Consider the following 5857-nt stretch of genomic DNA (forward strand, 5'->3'; position numbering starts at 1 on the left):
TGGTTAAACTGCGGCTGAAAAATTCCATATATAAATGAAAAATTTACTACTTAATCAATAACTTCAGAACCTCTTTATTATTTACTTAAACTGAATAGAAATTTATCATTAATCCTAATAAATGAGCCAGCATTGTTACAGAAAACCTACTGTTGTCTTAGTCCCCAATTTTATTAACAGGCAGAACAACGCAAACCTATTGCACCCCCTTTAGTGAACGCGGCAAAGAGAACAATAGAGATTACATAAATGGGAACACCGCAGAACGCACCTTTTTCACACCTACTAGAAGAAGTAGCAGTGATAATCAGGTAAGGTGTGAATATTAACTATGCAAAATAACTTGATGAAAAAATCTACATATATATATATATATAAAACCGAAATTAACAAGATAGAAGAATAGAACGGACACAGCAAGTGATGTTCACTCATAACAACAGCAATTATACGTGACTACCAGATTACTAGTATATAGGCTGGACCAAAGCTAGCCTACTTCAGCCTACACGCAGACGTTTTTTACCTGTTAATAAAATTGAAGACTGTGACAGCAGTTGGATTTCTTGTAACAATGCTGCCTCATTTATTAGGATTTATGAAAAATTGCTAATCAGTTTAACTATATAATATGGAGGTTCTAAAGTTATTAATTAGGATGTAAAATATTCATAATTATATGGAATTTTTCCGCCGTAGTTGTACCATAAAAGATTAATGAATGTTTGCCTAAATTTGATGCACCGAAGTAAAAAATATGACGGGCCCGATAGCTATTATGAGTCACTCATGTCGAGAGCTTGAGCAAATTTTTTTATCATCATTCATAAAGATAATTTGACAGTCTCTGTGACACTGTTCCCGATGATAAACCTCCTAGAGCATGCATTGGGTTTCGTTTATAAATGAGAATGACGTTTGATTATAACCCCAAAGCATCAACCTAAAATGAAGACACTCTCCCTAGGCCATTTCTCAAAGTAGTAATGAAAGACAATGAGATTGCCTTACCACCGCTGCCAACGATGTCAAATTGTATCGTTGGTTTACGCAATTAATTACAAAGAAATTCACAGCTCTTCTCATGTGTGGGCTCATTTGGGGCAGAAAAGATGAACGAATGCAAAAAATTACTATATCATCTATTTTTTACTGGGACTTAAGAGAAAAAAATTTATTCTGAGTATGACGGAAAAACAAAAATTTTGACGAGAAGAAAGGATTAAACGAAATTCAAGTTTTCATTTGAGTAGGGTTCGATAGAATTTAATTATTCTATAATAATGTGTTTGTATACACGACAAAAGTTATGGTACATTTGCATTATTATTTCATTGGTACATTGGCATTATACTGATTATTTGCATTTCGCGTACAGAATTCGAAGCAACTACGTACAGCAAGCTTCGTTTACCAATCAACCACATTAGAAAAAAATCGCAGAAAAGTCGAAAAATTAGCAATCTCATTATTTTTTTTTATAAATTCGATCGTTTTAGAATTTCCAAGCGCTCTAGGTAAAGAATAATAAGCAATAAATACAAAACTTATTGTATGAGTAATTTTGTATTGCCTCACATGCCAAAATCAATTTTTAGAAAGGAGGTCATTTTTTCGGTGCATGATTGGAGGTCCGTAAAATCAAACAAGTCCTTATTATTTGTAAATACAGCGGAAAATTTCTTCACTGAAACTGGCATGCAATTTTCTACCATTATAGCTCTATGTAAAACGGACGTCTGCTAATTTCGGCTGATATTTTGGAGTAGGAATGATGCATTTTCATGATTGCGAACCAAGACTCGCATCTTTTTACTCTTTTCAGCACTGCTAGTTTCCATTTAATCGGCCAAATCAGTCTTTCGCACGTGATGATCAGCTTTGCGAGGCCTAGGCAAAGATCTGTCTTGCTGCTACTCGGGTAGAAATTTCCAGAGCCTTACCGTAGAAGGGACAGCGAGGAGATGATGCTGGGTGAGGGCCCTTGCATGAAGCGCATCTTGGACTGTCAGCCTTGCAGTTCTGTACAACATGGTCGGTTGCTGAGCATCGGGCACGGACTACTCGTCTTCTACACGATATGGAGCCATGACCATACCTCTGGCAGCCGTAGCAGCGGGGCGGAGGCGCGAGGTAGGAGTGGACCGTAAGTGAGACGTTGTGGAGGAATATTTTGTCTGGCACCGCAGTGGAACATTCAATTGCGATCCGCATTGATAGAAAAGGGCTGTTTTGGGGGTCTACCACAACGTGGCTTGGATATAACTTTTTTACTGATAGGATTCTATTCGCATTTTGGCTAGAGGGCAAGGAGAGCTGAGCCTTTAATTCTTCTGGCGAGAATCCTAGAAGTGACTTGTCTTCCATGTCCGTTAAATCGAACACGACTTCTCCTTGATATGGCGATGGGGCTTTAGGTATGCGCAGAATGTATTTTATTCCACCTTGTTCGTGGACTGCTAGCTCTGGGTTGGCCAGGCGCTCTGCATTGGTGGCAGATGTCTTACCTGTGATCAGTGTGCCTTTGGCATTGCGGTGAAGGCTGTCCGGTTCCAAGAGTTTCAGGGCAGGCCAGTTTGTGGAAATTTGGGCGTAGAAATTGAAAGGCAGAGCTTTCTTGTCCTCTCTTAACAGAAGGCAGGTGACAGAGTCAGGCTTTTCTACTGTTGCGTGTCGTTGCAGGTTGCTAGTTGGTAATGGTTCGGTTGAGTAGATGGGTTTGGAGTGTAGTCTTGGCTTCTTGGTTTTTGCAGGTCTTCCGATCACCGGCGAGTCTGAAGGGAAGCCGTCGAATTCTGCTAAATCGGAGATGTTTTCGCTAAATGGGTCTACTGACATTCCTGCTGAAGACTCAGCCATATTTTCAGCCGTTACACTGAACTACCTAAACTGAAAAGATTTTCGGGTAAGCACGATAGCACAGACACAGACACGTGTTTCTTCCACCACCTCAAGATTCGCTCAAATGGCAAATGGTGGTCCAGCTGTTACTCAACTTCACGTTTTCAACTACTTATACTCACAGGGACGAAATCAGCTGTGCAAGGGAGGGTGAAAGCTAAGCGTTGCCAACATTAATACTTCAGAGGTATTTTTGTCAGTTCTACAACGGCTGATTTCAAATAGTCAACCAAGAAAATTTTCATCAATAAATAAGCATAATTTCAAACCTTATATGAAAATATTCCTGATAAACCTCTTATTTTACGATTAGCTTGTTACGAAATAAGTTCGATAGCGGCAGCCCTCATTTTTCTTAATTAAATGTTTTTAAGTCTTCGTCAGACCATAGATTTCACAATAAGGACACCGCTTGACCCATGTGGTAGGAGTTTCAAATCTTCGCTGGATTACTTTACAGTAAACCTTTTTTAAATTAACAAATAATGACCTTAAAAGGGCCCGTGTAGGGGCCACAGTTTGGAAACCATTGAGCTAATCAGTTGAGGTTTAAAACGTTTTGAGCTCGATAATATGATCTTCTGACACAATTATAGGCACTAAGCTAACTGTAGATATCCCAATGATCTGGATTTCACCATTTTGACACACTGATAGTCACTATACTACCTCGAAATATCCCGAAGATCAAGAAGGTGATATCGCACATGGTGCAGAATATGAGTGCACGATGTTATCCTATCCTGTACGACCTACGGTCAGTGCCAAATTACTCGGTTATATGTTGAAAAACTGAACAATTAGCCCACCTCGCGAAATGGGAATATCAAATAGCACTCTTGCACTCTAACTGTGCGTGCTTGACGGCATTGTTTTAAGAGATTTGAGCCAATTTTCCTTTGACCGGACCTTTTCAAGACTGACGATAGTTTGAAATAGCTACGTCCACCGGTTTCGATATGGTGCTAGGCATTTCGAGTCTGAACATATATTTTTACATAGCATTATCTAGTTTGTTCTTGAATGCGTTTACACTCGAAGCGTTATCGATGTAATCAAGGAGGCTGTTCCACATGTCGGTGACTCGAAGCGAGAAGAAATGTTGTCGCGTGAATGAGTTGCTACGCAGTTTTTAGCGTATTTTCTCATTAATGGAAAAGGGCACTATTGTACTCGTCATGTCCGTCAATCTGTCTGTCCATCCGTCCGTCCGTGACCACGTTTTCGTCGACGAGAAAATGCGCTCTCTGTACCCACAGCAGTGAGTACTGAGTTATATTTTTAACTTTACAGTCGTGGCCCCTGGGCTAGTGTTGGTTCTTGTTTCCAATTCTAGTAATCCTTCGGGGACCTTGTATAAACCATGAGTATTTCTTGTATACTTCAAGTTCAATGAGGTCCCCGCGCAGACGTCAATAACAGAGGCTTGGAAGCTTCATAATCTACAATCTTTCTTCATAGTACTTGCCCTTCAAGCCTATAATTATCCTTGTTGCACGTCTTTGAAATTTCTCTATTAATTTTTTGTCCTTTTCAAGTCTCGGTGACCACACGGCGTTTCCAAACTCTAGGTTCGGGCGCACGACAGCAGCAAACAACTGCTTCATCGCTTCTGCATCTAGGAACTCGTATGATCGTCTAATTAGTCCAAGTAGTTTTTTGGATTTATTAGCTTGCGTTTCAACATGTTTAGAAAATTTCAGCTCCTTGTCGACATAAACTCACAAATCTTTTCCCACACTAGGGTTTTCAATCATGACTCTTGTTGGAACCATGTCTTCTTATATTGTAATCTTGCTGTTCATTGTTCTTCTCGAAGTGAAGTACTTTGCACTTGTCCGCATTAAAACGACGCCGCCACGTATGAGCCCAGTTAACTAAACTGCCAAGATCATGTTGCAATTGCGCTTTATTTGACGCATCCTTCACTGTATTGTAAACTTTTGTGTCGTCGGCAAACATCTAGCACACGCTGGACACTACTTCTGGCAGATCGTTTATAGAAGCAACGAACAAAATAGGCCCACTAACGCTTACCTGTGGCACGCCACAGCGCACTGATGACCAATCTGACACGGTTCCGTTTAATACTGTTATTACGTTGTCGTTAACCTACTAGAAAAATTCTCATCCATTCAAGTACGTTCCCCTCCATTCCCAAAGACTTCACTTTACGCGACAGTCGCCCATGCAGAACACTGTCAAATGCTTTGGCAAAATCGAGGTACAATGCATCCATTGGCTCCCCTTCGTCCAACAAGCGAGTCCAATCATTCAATATAGATAAGAGGCTACTGTGCAGGATATACCGTCAATAATGCCATGTTGACAGTCTGATAGGAGATGGTGAACAGTCAAGAGATCGAAAATCCTATCCTCACAACAGATTCCATTACCTTACAAACAACACTTGTCAGACTGACAAGGCGATAGTTACCGGGGCTCCTCTTGTCACCTTTTTAGAACCTCTTCTTCGTGTATTTCAAAACCTGTTAACTTTGAGCCGACTGGGCGGTCCTCAATATCTGGAATACTGTTCAAGTCCTCATCTGTGAACAGGCTGCTAAAGATGTGATTAATTAAGAACGTTAGCCTTTCATCCGAGGATACTTTTCGTTGGTCTACTTTCAGATCATTTGTCTTATACTTCCAACTAGCGTACAAAAAGAAGGCTTTCGGGCCTTCTGTCTCTCTAGCAAGCTATAAAAACTCTAACGACGACAAAAATCTGCGGCGACAAATGGGCCAATTAGTGCCGTAGCCAAAAGGTGTTGGCGCCAATAGTGGGCCAATTCAACGCCAACACCTTCATTATCATTGCCATCCACTCGTCTCTAGACCCAACAACAAAGCGGTCCTATTTGCTCGTACTCGCTTTCCACGCTTATCTTTCGGCCCCTAACGTTTATAATTCCTCCTCACTTTATATGAATGGAGGATAGTGAAAAGGGTTGAA

The sequence above is a fragment of the Hyalella azteca genome, unplaced genomic scaffold, assembly GCF_000764305.2.
Source record: "Hyalella azteca isolate HAZT.00-mixed unplaced genomic scaffold, Hazt_2.0.2 contig2464, whole genome shotgun sequence".
Lineage (NCBI taxonomy): Eukaryota > Metazoa > Arthropoda > Malacostraca > Amphipoda > Hyalellidae > Hyalella > Hyalella azteca.